The sequence below is a fragment of the Anguilla rostrata genome, chromosome 2 (assembly GCF_018555375.3).
Source record: "Anguilla rostrata isolate EN2019 chromosome 2, ASM1855537v3, whole genome shotgun sequence".
Lineage (NCBI taxonomy): Eukaryota > Metazoa > Chordata > Actinopteri > Anguilliformes > Anguillidae > Anguilla > Anguilla rostrata.
This window is the reverse complement of record NC_057934.1, coordinates 55,662,855-55,678,761: the sequence shown is the minus strand read 5'-3', so window position 1 is coordinate 55,678,761 and position 15,907 is coordinate 55,662,855. Positions and strand designations below refer to the sequence as shown.

Here is a 15,907-nt window from a genome sequence, read left to right as displayed (position 1 = left end):
AAGACAGTGAGTCATGATGCACAGCTGAGTTACTGAAGGTTAGAATTTTTTTCATTATTTTAGTTATTTAACGTATTTAGATTTCAGCATTGATTGATCAGTCTTCATTGTTTTACCTGAACTCTCCCCAGACAGGGAAAGAGGACAATAAGTTTGTACTGTATTGCTACTGAGGGATAAAGGAAATGCGAGTCTAATTGCAGTGTATTTAGGGATTCCATTGTATCTCTCATAGTCCATCCTATTAGAGCAATTCAACTGTGGATCAAGCTGCACCAAATGGAGCAGGCATTATTCACTTTTTTGGCAGGAACACTAATTTATTAAGCTCTGCCCTCCAAAAACGAATTTGTTACATATCTCATATCTGCTAAATTAAGAAGTTCTTTCAGGAGTCTATGTTGTAAGGAAACTCCTAGGGCTTGGGAGGCTTGAGGCAGGGTGAGTATATCATCTGATGTGATATGGGACAAAGCCTGATGGTGGGCAACATTTGGTGTGGGAAACGTAATGTGCTTCATTAATTAAGGGGCTGGAAATTGGGTTATGGTGTACCCAGTCACTGCCAGACCAAAGGGAAGAGTGCTATAGCAGCAGAATGTTTTTCACAAGGAAGCCAATCCTCTCCCCCAGCACCAGAAGGTTTTGGAAGCTTTTTTTCCCCAAAAAGCACAGAAAATAATATCAGTCTTTAAACAATCTTTCCATGTAACGCATGAAAACTATGTATTGCATAATCTGAACTGAATAAATTTTTGCAGATGGAAGTGACTTCAAGAAACAGTAGAAGAAAGGACACAGATGAAAGTTTAAAGTGTATCTAATCTTCTTTGAGCACGGTGCATCAATAACTTGTTATGGTACTGTATATGGTAAAAGCCTGAACAATAACAGAGAAATCATAGTGATAGATATTCAGTTTGTGTGGGTTTATTCAAACATGCTTGTGGAGTATTTCCAGGTTCATGCAGAAATCCTTTCTTGGATGGTGAAAAGTATGACATGGGGCATGGGGTGTCAATAGCTGCACCAGGAATAATGAGAAAATAGTGTCCAAATCCTTTATTTAAATATTACCCCACCCACCCAGAAAAAAAAAAAAAACAATTTAGCAGCTAGTACATAGTGACATTTGCATTAGCTGATATAAAGAACACTCCAGAGTATCGAGTGTGCATGATTTGTCAAGGACAGTAGAGGTCCCCATTAATATAACATTAACCTCTCTTCACCCACAACTTCCCTCTCAGAACCTATGGCTTTGTCTTCATTAAACCTCCTGACAAGCACTCTTAGTGCCTGAAAGTGGTCTATTAGTAGTCTCCTAGCATTACAGGCCTTTGGTAAACTACTTGCTCCATCTTCAGCCATCTTCAGTGCATGTGGCGCTGTTTAAATATGTATATATAATGTCTGGGACAAAGACATATTTTTTTATTGATTTGGGTCTGTTCTCCACAATTTTTGATTTGTAATCAAACAATTCACATGTGGTGGAGCAAGGCACTCCCTGCCATCTGGGTGAATGTTTCTCATACGTCCCATCGATGGAGCTTCTCCACCCTAGCTCTAATGTATTTTTATACATTTTGGTTTCACCATGTAGAAATTACAGCACTTTAGTCCCCCCATTTTGGGGCACCATAATTGTTCGGACAAATAGCTTCAGGTGTTTCTGATTAGTCAGTTATGTTCAATTAGTTCAATTGCTTCCCGATTGCAGGAGTGTGTTACTGGTGTTTGTCAACATGAACAGCAGAGTTGTGCCTGTGAAAGTCAAGGAAGTCATTATGAGGCTGAGAAATAAAAAAATAAATTTAAAAAACACTACTGGTCATGGCTGTCTCCTGGAACACTGACAGAAGCTAGTCGCTAGTCGCTAGTTAAAACTAGTTTCCTAGCTTCTGTCAGTGTTCCAGAAGACAGCCATGATGACAGTTCATCAACCCTGCTACCCAGGAACTGCAGGTGGGATGTCTAGCGGCATTATCCCCGCTAGCTAGCTAGTAAGCAATAGGTTTTTAATCAGAGGTGTTATTAACTAGGAAATGTTATCTAGTGACTAATGTCACAATTGGCAGCTGAATAATGAATAAAAACTTAACAAAACCTTTGCATGCTGGATCAAACCAATGATGCTTTCCTCTTCTAGTTACTAGTTAAAACTAGTTTCCTAGATTTTCGTCAGTGTTCCAAGAGACAGCCATGAAGCCAGTTCATCAACCCTGCTAGCCAGAGCAAGTTAACACCTTCTGTAGCGCCCCCTTGTTTTAGCACTGAAAATGACATACCCAAATTAAAATTTCCACTATTCTTGAACCCTTCTGTCTGTCTAGAGCAAAATGGTCAACAATGATAATTCCACATTGTATTTTAGGTACCTTGATGGAATATTCCACACAATCAGATGTTTTTGTTTTTCTCCTCTTCTTGGGCACAGTTGAAATGAAAGGAATGGCTGTGTGGTGGTACTGTGAAAGAAACACCTCTCTCTCCATATGAATGAGACAGTGTGGGCGACCTTTGGATTGGTGCTATTCTCCGAAGGCCTGGGTCTGCAGCCTTTTGTGCCTATGGCATCTAATTCACCTCTGCTCTGCTCAGTACCATCAGAAAGAGGTTCTGAAAGCCTGCAAAGGTGAATGAAAATGTGTTAAAGTATAATTAACTATATTTACACATGAGGCGACTGTTCTGACAAGACCGCCTCATGCTAAACCTCAGAAGCATAGTGTAGTAATAAGAGTGGAGAGTGTGGAGGTTGTTTTACAATAGCCTTGCATTAAACTACATTGAATATGGGGGTCCTTAGTATTCACACCACCCCTGTCCTTGTAGCTGTGGAATACTGTTCTTATCTCAATCGAGGATCTCATCCATTATTTAAAAACTGATGCTGGTATTCAATAATTCCTACAGGATCTGCACTTGCAAGACTTCCTACTGTTTTTATTCTTCAACCAGTTCTCCCCAGCAATTTAAACTAATGTGTCGTCAGAATATAATCCACTGGAATTATGCATGTTAATGAGTGTTAATGAATGAATGTTATAAATGAGCAGGAAAGAGTTTACAAATTGAAAAATATTCTGTTTGCATTCATATATGATTTGATTTTGATTGATTTTTATTTTATTTTTGTGTCATGCACCAGAGGTGCCCAGCCCACACGGACTTACAAGACACTACATAAAATCATTGCATTGGAGTGCAGCATAGTAATCACAAAAATAGACATAGTTTTACAAACTCAATTTCATACAAACAGAACATTCTGTCTTTTTTCCCATGCTTTACAAATAAAATTTGTCAAAAAGAACATACCTTTCCTAAAACCTAAGTCAAGTGTTTCGTATATTTCATATATTATAAAAAATCAACATTTTGATATCATCACATTAATGTGCATGTTCAGTAGTTCATTCTTTACTGTGACTTTTCCTGAAAAATTTTCCTGTCATTATATTTGTTTAGTTTTCAGTTGGCCATCTTTAGATGCAGTATGAAATATACTTCAATTAATTTTGTAAATCATATATTAACGGGATGATGAATATGATGTACTGGACAATATTCCGATCTCAGAAAACAAATGCTTTGTCGTTTTCTCCTCGATAGGCAATTGTATTTGGGAGAAGAGTTCCCTGTTATGTTTGAATATGGCCAGCAGATGGCAATATGAGCCCAGGGAGGATGTGTTTTCTGTCTTTTTTTTTCTTGCAGCCTAAAGTAGTATCTTCACAACATATCTATAATTCAGGATCAGATCTGGGGTCACTTATTTCGAATCAGGACACTAGAGCCAATGAACAGAAGAAAGGAACAAATCTGTGTGATTCAGACACACTTAGAGGTCTAGTTTTACCACACAAGGTCTGACTTCCCCTCAGTCATGATGTCTTTATCCTAACAATTAGAAAAAGAGAGTGAAAATCTTTCCTCTTTCTGGCAAAGACATACTAACAAATAAGCAAGACTCACTGGCCACAAGTTAAAAAGCTGAAAAACTATTTTTTTAAATGTTCATTGAAATTCCACACAATTTCCATTGTCTTTCCACTCCAGGTATTGCTACCGATAAAAAAAATAATTCAACCGTTGCCTGGGAAACCAGTGCAGGGATTCTATTTCACCTCACCATCTTTGTTAGCATACACCGATACTGTATGTTTCTGTCAAGTTACAGAGCAGCAGATAAATTAAGTCTGACGTAGTCAATGACTATGGGGTGATCTTCCCATTGAACACATTTAGAACCCAGTAACAGGTCACCTTAAATTCTTAATCAAGAATAAGCAAGCCTAAATAAGCTCAGTGTAAGTAAAACATTTACATTAACCTTATGAGGAGTTGTATAATCACCAAGAAACATAAGTGGAAACTTCAGGGATCCACAAACATTTATTAGTAAATATATTAAAGGTAATTATAGGTGAATGTAGATCAGTGCTGAGGTGAAAAACAAACACAGAGCACATTAACTGTGACCACCAGGGCGGCAGTGTTGTATAGTGGTTGGGGAATCGGGCTTGCGACTTAAAGGTTGCATGTTCAGTTCCCAACTAGAACACTGCTGTTGTACCCGTGAAGAGGTCACCTAAAATACCTCAACAAATATCCACCCGCTTTGTGTAAAAATGCAAAAATCTATTTCTTTCCCTGGATAAGAGTGTCTGTTAAATGCCTGTAATGTAATGCACTAAAAATGATTTGCTGTTTTAAAACCTTCCTTCCTTCCTTCTTTCCTTGTCACAATTTTGACCATTACCATTCATATTGGACTTCCCATAGTTCTGTGCTAGGGGGAATATGCATACGGATGTTTTCGTCAAATTATGGATGCTGGTAGAATACAGTTGGGTCCCTTTTTCATGATTCTTGATTAAAAAACACAAACATGCAGAGGTTTACCTGCGGATGCCAACATCTGTCTGTCTAGAGCTAAATGCAAACCATTTACGCCCTCAGTAAACTGATATTGGCTCTTGTTTAGAATACTGACCACCATTATCATTCACAATCAACTATATTTGATACGTAGCAGTGCTACAAGTGATGATGCATATGCAGTATCTGTGCTGGGAGTTTTAAATAAGAGCTTAAATGTGATGATGTTATTGGTTATAAAACCAATAGGAGGCTTAAGTAGCTGAGCTATGTAGCATTTAGGTTCAATTTAGAGTGACATTATTCAGACGAATGGCAGATGAATGGAAGTTTGACGTGTTAGCTGTTCAGTTAAATCTTGATATGGGTTGACTACAGCAAGGTTGACAGTGTACCTGTCTGGACAACCAAAGCTGGAGGACTGAGAGAAGTAGACCAAGGAGGGTTGTTGTCATTTCTACCTACTGTATGTGGTTCCCACCTACTGTACGTTGCCTGGAAAAGATGACAGATGAGGTACAGGATGGGTGTGCTCTGCCCCTCCTTCCCACTTTACTCCTCACCCACACGTTGTTTTTTTAAAATATGACAAGTTCCTCAAAAAAGAAAAACAACAACAAAATCTGTGCAAGGTACCAAACAAGATCCTTCCAAACTCAGTGTGAGAATTTTCTTTTTACACATCAACAGTCCCAAAAAGGTGTCTCTTCTTGAACGAAATTGCCAAAACTGTGTAGAGACAGGAATGCATAAGTAATGAAGCATTAATACGGAGCAGCAAAGAGCATTTTTCCCCCTTAAGACAGCCGTGCAGGAGACTGGGGACCTGATGGTTCTAAAATGCTATAACAGTAAATCAGGTCAGGCCTCTATTGCCTGTATTTTTCAAAAGAAAGTGGGAAAGCAAGTGTATTTTTTTAACAGTCCCACGAGTGGAGGTTACCGATGAGCACTGTAGGCATGGCAGGTGTTTGGAATGCACTAGTACGGGCAGAAACACACCACAGGACTCACGAGGAGAAGGTAGAGAGAGAGAGAGAGAAACCTGTGAATGTGGGATTAAACACAGAGAAGCAGAAAAAGGCCAAAGCTGTTCAGGCTTTGATGCATCTGATTCAGAGTCTGTGCACTAGCCATGCACAAGTGGCTAACTGCTATGTTGAAAGGTCCATGGATGATGTATCTGGCGTGATAATTAATGTAAGTCTGATTAAAAGAAAATGTATGATTCTGATACTTCCTCAAGAATTACATTTGTACAGCAGCACTCATTTCATTCCCAAGAATAAGAACTGCCTGTATCTTTTTTCCAGCAAAGAACATTAAACAATTCCCCTTCGGTGCCTGTCTGCATTGAGAGGAGAAGACTTTGATTACTTTCCAATTAACTGTCAATAGCTATTCACTATGTGAGCCTGCATTCAGAGTCATTCATTGCTCAAGCTAATTGAAAGCACTCTACGCCTAGGTCTTATTAGGTGGGTCCAGAGACTGGGCTGGGTTCACCGTGTCCATCTATTGTGTCTTCACTGGGCTGGAGCAGCTGATTTCATGCACTAATAGCAAATCGAGACTGTGTCTTCTCAATCATGGAGACATCCAGTCAGCCTTTTTTCTCCCTCGCTACCCTCCCTTGGAGTCACAGGAGAGCGAGCACAGCTCTAATCATGTTTCCTTCCGGGTGGCATCGCTGTCACCTAAACTGCTCCAGAAAAAAAAAAATTTTGGCCTGGACCTCATGCTCGCGTCATCGTCATCAGTGTTGTTGGCACTGTAGCTCCTGTCACCACCATCCAACCCACCCACCTTCCCCACACCAGTAGCCACGCTCATTTAGAACCTTTCCCCTGTATTGCCTCACGGAACTCAGGCTACCACTGTTATTATCTGTTATTTCTACTCATCTCTGTGTCAATGCAGGATCAGAACACAGCTAGCTAAGTGACAGGAAGGCCTCAGAGCGCTACAGAAGTAAACAGGTAAGACCCATCTGCTCCCCTCCTGGCTTCTGTTACCACACTTCTGGCTGCGTGACTTGACTCATCTGCTCAGGAGTCTGCTCTTTTTCTGAACTGCTGCAAACAGAAGATAACAAGGACAGGTGTTTCGGAAATGAGGGCTGTAGCAATTATATTCTGTGTACAGATACTGTATGTACAGCTCACATGTGCACATATACAGTGATCTCTGAATGCAATCACTGCATTGATAAACTATATTCGCATGTAGCATAATATTTGCAGAAAAAAGTAATATTTTAATACTGGGAACATGCTGCATATATAGGAAAAAAACAAGCATATTTATTTACTCACAATTTTCAAATGGCATCATTTTGTAAGTACTCGTTTGATTTTGATGCTTCCTATCATGAGGCTCAGGCACATTTCAGGAGAGACTTTTGGCCGTTGCTCTAGGGCAGAATTTGACATCTCTTTCAGATTTGATTGCCAGTTTTCTTGAGTTTAAACTACAAATGTAACATCAGAATTAGGTCTTATCATTTACTCATCAGTCTTAACATAAGCTTCACCAAACACGCAGGTGAGTAGAATGTTTGTATAACTGCATTTGTTCTTCATCTGTCTACAGATTTTGATCCTCAGTGTCAGATAGATGCAATTTACAAATCTGAACTATATCTATTTGTGTTGCACCTTCTGAAACTGATTCAAGCAGCTAATGGTGAAAGGTTGTCTGTGAGATATTGTATCCCAAAATATAGAGTATCTCAGGCTTTCTTTAAGACGTCTAATCATTACCCTTGGGGCTCAGTTTGCCTTTCAGACCACTATTCTCACAAATGTCACATTGTGGTAAATGGTAGGCTCACCTTTTTGTGATTTTCAAGTGACATTTTTGAGGTCTCACAGAACTTGTGACCTGAATTTCTTTCGATGGCTCTGACTTTGAGCAGAGAATTCAATGCTACTAATGGATTTTTTTATTCCTGCGTGTAACATTTTTTTCTATGATGGTAAAATAGGAGACAATTATATTTACAGGACTTTGATAATAATAACAGGTGTGCAAATAAAGTGTAATAATTAATTACCATTCAGCATTCTAACGAACAATGATAACTAACTACATATACAATTTATTGATAATTGTCTCTCTCTCCCTCTGTTATTGGCATCTCTCTCTCTCAAAATGAATGATTTGGAACATAATTAAGAAGAAAGAGAGCCCTGGTGAGCTCAGAAATCACAAAGAGCCTGGAAAGGCAATGAAAACCTTTATGGAGAATATCATGAATTTGGAGGCATTTAGCTGAACCTGAGCAGATACGATGTTTCAGTAAACTTCAAAATTCATTCTGCTGCTGCTATTAGCAGTTACATCATCAATGAAGACAAGTGAGCCAGTATCTGTGGCAGCCATATATGCCCAAACCATAATGCCCACCACCGCCATGTTTTACAGATGAGGGTGGTGCTTTGGATTTTGGGCAGTTTCTATTGGCCTCCATACTTTGCTCTTTCCATCACTCTGATACATGTTGGAATTGCTGCTCTTTTTATACAGTGTCCCCCCATTTTGGGGGCTGGATCAATGGGGACTTTTTTCTGGAGCGGAGAAAGATGTTTTTCAACTAACTCCCAAAAGATGACCCCCTCATCCCATGTCCTTCCACTGAATGGCTACAGCTGCCTTCTTCATAACAAGGTTTCTCAACCCATCTTTTTTTGCTAACCTCCATACACAACGCCCTGTAGCCTGCTGGAAATTACCTGCTATTTGTTTTTTGTTTTTTTAAAAAGGCAATTTTTAAGAGCCCGAAACACCACTGGAACAAGGAGAAGACCTGAAAAATTTCTGGCCAGAAGCTGCCTGAAAGCTTGTTCTTTTCCATTGTTTGGCCCGACTAGGAGAAAGCTTCTTCAGTGGAGAATGCCCTGGCAGGGTGTAGAGGGACAGGCAGGTTCCCTCTAAACAGGCCCAGCCAGACTACAGAGAGAGATCACACACCCCCTCCTATCACATCCATCGAGGAACCACTCCTCACCTTTGATGACACTTAGGTTCTGGGTTCAGAACTACAGGATGTCAGCAACTCTCTCTTCAGGGAGTTCACTTCTATGGTAAGTTAAAACTATTAACTGCAAGTTTTTTAAATTTAAATTTAGCCAACTCATGGGGAAACCATTCATGAAATATAGGCCTAGTTGTATCAAATCATGTATTTTTTTCCCATGCCTCCCTTACTGTGCAAAAACAGTCAATTTTAGGGATTTGGATATCAATTACAAATCGGGAAAGGAGCTTCAGGAAAAGATCTAAGCCACCTTCTTACCATCCGACAAGCGAGGAGCACATCAATTACATCAGTGCCAAGAAGATGATGAAACAGCCCCAGGGGGAAAAGGCTCAGTGTAAAACAGACAGATACTCCTGTCAGGTCTGCCAAGGCATTTGAGGAGATCCCGGTGACTCTAAAGCTACAGAGAACTGGGTGCGATGCCTAACCTGTAGGGACTGGTTCCATGAGAGTTGTACTGAGGACAATGGAATATATGATGACAATGATGGCTACATTTGTAAAGAATGCGTCTGAAAACAATTTTATGGTGAAAACATAAGAATAGGGAGTTCAACATCACTTCCCCCATCTCTCTTGAATACCCACAAATGTGAACACATAAAAATATTAACAAGTTCACATTCAAATCTATGGAGCCCTTAAAAGGACATGGGAGAGAAGAAAAAAAAACGTATTGTTAACTTGCTCTAGCTAGCAGAGTTGATGAACTGACTTCATGGCTGTCTCTTGGAACACTGGCAGAAGCTAGGAAGCTAGTTTTAACTAGCGACTAGGAACTGAAAACATTGTTATTTTTATCCAGCACTCAAACGTTTGCTTAATCTTTTATTCATTATTCAGCTAGTGATTGTGACATTAACCACTTAGAATGCTTACTAGATGAACGTTAGCTAGTAAAGAATAGCTACCTCTGATAAAAAACCAATTGCTAGCTAGCTTTCAGGGATAATGCCACATTTCCTGGCTTGTTGGGTTGATGCCTTCTTCCTTCCTCCTTTGCCCCCTCATCAGTAACCAGAATTTAGTGTAGATATGCTGTATCACATATAGCTACTAGATAGCACACTGCACCTCTCAGGCAATCTTGCTCCTAAACTAGTTACCCAGCTAAATGTCTGAGTTGCCGGCCAGCAATGTTTTTACTACTTCTCAACAATAATATTAGCTGCACAATGTAGACACAATACAAAAATATATTGTTGAAATGACACACATTTGGTTCCAGCTTTAGCTATGTTACTACATGCATTGAAGATTCTCTGTCCACAACAAACGTTACATGTATAATCAGTATTCAGTAAGTGGTAAATGGACTGCATTTGTATAGTGCTTTTATCCAAAGCGCTTTACAATTGATGCCTCCCATTCACCCATTCACACACACACACTCACGGTGAAAGGCTGCCATGCAAGGTACCAATCAGCTTGTTGGGAGCAATTAGGGGTTAGGTGTCTCGCTCAGAGACACTTCGACACGCCCAGGGCGGGGGATTGAACCGGCAACCCTTCGACTGCCAGACAAACGCTCTTACCTCCTGAGCTATGTCACGCCCAAGTCATAAGTCATGTTGGTTTCATATTATTTTTAAAAAATCTGCCAAGCCACAAATTTTTCTCACAGCAATGTAGAGTATGGCATAGCCTACGACAAAATCCTGAAAGCCTGCCTCGACCAGAACCTTCATATTTATTATATTGGGCCCATAACCCCAAGTGGCCAAATCATTGCTGTTTGCGATGACTATATATTCTCACGGTCAGAGGACTGCTTCCAACTGCTTTACACTTTACACCTGAGGGCTTTATTTATTTATTTATTTATTTATTCATTCATTCACACAAAGTAAGTAATAAAAGTATATAAAAACAAACATAGCAGGGATTGTGCAGGAGTGGTAAGAAACCCCAAAGGGCTTATAGTAAAACCTCCCCTCTAGGATTTACAATTTATCCTAATACTGTGGATTTTTTTTTCTCCTTAACATAATAAGATAAAAAAGAAGGAAAAAAAAACAAAAACAAATTTGTAAACAAGAATTGGTGTGAAGCTGATCTTCTACAATTTTACTACAATATAGTTTCATTAGAAAATGCTCAGTAAATTGCACAGAATGGCAGGCAATTATATTTTAATATCAAATGTAAAAAAATTCTTGTTTCTGGAGGTTGAAGCTATAGGATCCACTTCAGTGCTAGTCTTTAATGGCTTTGACTGTGTTGGATGCTTAAAAGGGACCTATACCTTCATGCAGAATAACGTATGTGAAACAAATTCACAAGTGTTATATTCTGATGGAACCAATCCCATCTACTTCCTGCCCAGCTTTGGTCTATTCTTCCATTGCAGCTCACTCCTGCTTTCTCTAATCTTTTCTCAATTTCTTCCTCCAGGCAGCAATCCCTTCTGCGCCCACTCCAAATCCCCTGCTAAAGGTATGACACTGTTTCAGCAAGCATAGAATACAGACATAATAATACCCCACAAAAATGGAAAACTGCCACACACACGCACGTACACACAGACACGCACACACACACACACACACACACACACGTACGCATGCACACACACACACACACATACCCACATGCACACGCACTGGGCACTGGGAACAAGACTGCATATGAATCCTTTGTATGAATGGCAAACATTTCCAAATGACAGCATCCATCAATAAATTATAAGTTGGTCTGACTTCTAACAATTTCAACATGCTTCAGTCTGGAGCCCAAGGGAGTGAACATCCTCATGTGTCAATGTTTACAAATATTTATAAAGTAACCTGTACATATACAATGCACAGTACACTAATGCATAATTTACTGTGACTGTATCTGTGCAGAAAAATCCTTGATGCTGTTTTTATGTTTTGGCTATTCCAAAAGTTTATATACTTCTTTGTTAATTATTTTGGTAGTACTGGTACCAAAGGAGGCATAAGACATTTAGCAATATTTTTATTACCTTGCTTTAAATTGATGTCTTGTGTCTTTATAATTCCAGTTTCTTACACAGGCCTAAAGGACATCATTGTGATTTGGATTGTGGTGATTGACATTGTTCCATACATTAGAGCAGGGGTTCCCGACTATGGCTCTGGGGCCCCCTGTGTATGCTGGCTTTCATTATCGCCAACATCTTCATCAGTTATGGTTAATGACAAAGCATTTAAGTTCTTTCATAATTTTGTTTAAATGGATATTATGCTTTGGTATAATATAGGTATTGTGTGGAGCCTACCCCATTGTATTTGCATAGCATGAATACTGACAACATCAGTTTTCCCTGCTGACTGTTGACAATATCGCCATTCCTCTCGGTTGTCAGGCTTCTAATTCACTCCCAGTGGACCCAGCAGAAATGAATGGTGGACTAACTACGGTGGATAATGCATCAATGTAATCATTTTTTCTTAATCAAAGATACCTGTTTTTGTGAGCTGATAAGCCGTTTTCAGGTTTCGGATAGCTATAAATAGAACTATTTTCAGATATACAATAAGCTGTAGTTTGATTTACGACGCGGGCCTACACAACTAAAGTACTGTAACCTGTGGGCGTATAATGCTTTGCTAGCTATTCTATACAGTATAGTTTATATTATTAGTCCAAGAAGACATTAAACACAACAGATTCAGATATGATATACTTCGTCCAAGGTTGTGGTAACTACAGCTCTACAATACGAGCATGCTATGTTTCATCATTTGCTAGTAGAAAAGAAAGAACCCTGTAAACTGTGGCTGTTAGCAATACATCATCCTTCAGTCGACTCCAGTATACCAATAGAGAATCTGCTGAAACTTTATAAACCTATGTGTGTGTAGTGATCATTTTACAGCCAAAGATTACAAATCATATGTCTTACGGAAATGATTAAAGAAGACGGACGTGCCATTGGTCTTACCCTTCACTATATTGTGGGTATTGTACAGGAGTTTATAAATTGGTTTTTTGCTGGCAGTTTGCTGGCTGGTGGTAAATAAGTGTCTTTTAGGGAGCTGATCTAACTGGCGAGGCTGCAAAATCAAATATCCTGTGCATTTTTGCAATTTAGCAAGGGGCTTTCCTTCCATCCTAGACACCAAAGTGACCCCTTAGTATAATTCCAAAGATACTGTAGGCTACATCACCTTGGTGGCTATGTCTGTAACTGGAGACACACGAGGGACACTGGAGATCTAATGTCTTCTGAATTTAATTTAATTTGGCTTCAACAAGTCAAATAGTCAATGCAAAGTTATGACTTGGAATAGCTGTCATTATTGTTATTGATTGCTATCATACACAAGGATCTTCTTTTTCTAAGGCAATACAATATTTTAAATACTTCAGATTGCAAAAGAAACATACCTTTTGACCTTAGTACTTTTTTATTGATCTATTATCCTCTCTAGTTTTTACTTTAAAACTATTCATTTCAGCAAGTTCCCAGAATTGAATGGGAGTGAATTGACACCTGGGAGGGACAATGCCAATGCCAAAACCTGCCAATGTTCAGCAGGGGCAGCTGATGTTACTATTCATGCAATGCAAATTCAATGGGCTAGGCTCCAGAAAATTACTTATGCTTTACCAACGTGTAATACCCCTGTAAGGAAATGTTCATCAATGCTGGTTTGGCTCAACAACTCTGTATTTGGTCTTTTCATTTTATACACATGGTTTAGGTTCCCTGACCAGGTGTTGGCCCTTTCAACATTTACAGCTGTAACCTCTTTCAGATGGATCAGTTGCCACAGCACATTACAAATAGCAAAAGCATTGGCTGTATGGGAACTGATCTGATTAAAAATCTTTTAAATGAACATGGAATATTAATTATTTCTAACATGAATATCTGTATTTGACATAATGTGACACTAAGAGGGTAAATTATACCTCATTATAAATTAAGTGTCTAATTAAAAACAATTAACAGCATGTTGTACTTCAGTAATTACAATTATGGAGGCTACAAAAAATAAGCCTTGACAGGTGGCCCCCAGGAAGTGACTTGGGAAACCGTGTGTTAATGTATTGTGAGGAAAAAAGAATAATGAACTCAGTGGGGAGGAGATAGCCTGACGGAAACCGCATCCAGAGGTGTGGAAAAAAAGTAGAGTGGCTTGTTACAGAATCGCTGATCGGCTCTGCCTTTTAAAAAATTTGATTCCAGTTTACCTTTTTGCCTTTTTGTCCCTGGCTGGATTAGGAATTTGTCATCAGAGGTAACTATTATGTATATTGTATGTTGGTGATGAGTTCTGCCATGTGGACATTAAAACATAACATTTTTCTGCAAAAACACGCAGAGCAGAATGTACACGTAGTGAGACAGGCTATGGTGAAATTAAAGTAAAACTACAAACATAAACCTATATAAAACAGGTTTTGCTTTAATTTTGTCCAAATATCACATTGAACCTGATTATATATTGCAGACATACAGACACTGTGCATTGCTTGCTTTGGTAGTCCTTCATGTCCGATGATGACTTCCACTTGTGTACTTGGTTAAATGGGTCAGTCAATGAGCCTCTATTTCAGATAGGGCATGTGTAATCTCGGAGTGTTTGAACTGTAGCAGCCATGGCCATGTTTCTTGTGCCTCGCCTCTGCTATCTCTGAGCGGCCCTTGCTTCTCCGAGCTTCAGCGCTTCTCACCGACAGAGCTGCCGGCAGACTGTGCGTTCGGCAGCCGAGTCTTTCCAGGCTTGCGTGGTTTTCACCGAGGTCAGAAGCGGACACCTGCCTGGTGATGTTTTTGGAGGTCTGCGGGGGGTGCGCGCATCCCTGCGGCAAGTTATCCGTGAGGAGCCTGATTCTGAGACCCAGGATGATCGGCGCCTGCAGCTGCTGCAGGAGGCTGCCGGAGCTCCGGTCTGTCGGGGGACCTCCTGACGTGCACTGCCAGAACAAAGCCTTTCTCTCAGGGAGCACCCCCTTAACCTTTGTCTTACTGGACTGACCCGCAAGGCAGTGGTAGACAGCAGGGTGAGAGCTGAGCCTGACTGTCAATGCTCCGGGGTCCATCTGGACTTCCCTACTGTTTTAGTCCGGCCATGAGATGCCCGGTTATGGTCGCCATGGGGAAGCACAGTTGGGGTCTTGATAGTTGAAGCAGGAGAGGCTCTGTATTGGCAGGGGAAGATAGCCTACGGACACATATACATGCACACATGCACACAGTGATAATGGAATTAAATCTGTGGCATGTAAAGAAACCTGTGGCACATTTAAGTGGTTTTAAAAAATGCTAATTTGTCATGGCTATGGTGGGGTTGTCATAAGCATGGTAGATTGTCTCTGCGTGGTGTAATTGTGTTCTGCTGGCAGGTTGACACCGCAGTGGCTGAAAATTCCCTTGTGAGTAAAGCATACCGTTTCACGTCAGTCACACAAACATCCTGCCATTCCCCTTATCAGAAACAAAGAATGAATTCAGTCACCGATTTCAATGAACTGGGTACTTGTCGGAGCTAGAGCAGTGTTGCAGAAATACATATCGTCCTGTCATATTTGTCATATCAGTCTTTTATGTTGTCATCTCTTGTGTTACGCGTTTACGGGTCGACCGCGTGTGCCTGTTGACTTCTCTTTTCTGCAGCCTCGTGCACGGGGATTTTGCTGAGGGTGCCTCCGATGGCCATGACCGCTGGCTCCTGAAATGCGAGGCTTCTAATGGACTAGCCAGAGAAGACAAAATGAGAAAGTTAATCGAGTGCATTTACAAATATGGCTTTGATGGCAAACAAATTGGGAAAAGCATAAGTGCAGTGGATTAAATGAATAGAAATGAACATGTCTGTTATAGAAATAAACATAAATGGAAGGCTGTCTTTATGCATTATTAAAAGAGATAGCTGTCTTTAGTCAGATCAACTATGTATTTTTTCGTTCAATTTGAATGTCTTTCTTGCTTGACAAGGACCTGTTTAACCTTATAGCAAAAACAACAACAACAACAACAAAATTGTATGCAAGAAGTGGCTG

At 40.0% G+C, this 15,907-nt stretch overlaps 1 long non-coding RNA gene across 1 annotated transcript; it reads left to right on the top strand.

The window, feature by feature from the left end:
* The first annotated feature begins 13,833 nt into the window (after positions 1 to 13,833).
* Positions 13,834 to 15,250, top strand: LOC135249509 (uncharacterized). Its single transcript, XR_010328719.1, has 2 exons — positions 13,834 to 14,142; positions 14,563 to 15,250. It is a non-coding gene; the product is annotated as an uncharacterized LOC135249509 (long non-coding RNA).
* Positions 15,251 to 15,907: the final 657 nt, after the last annotated feature.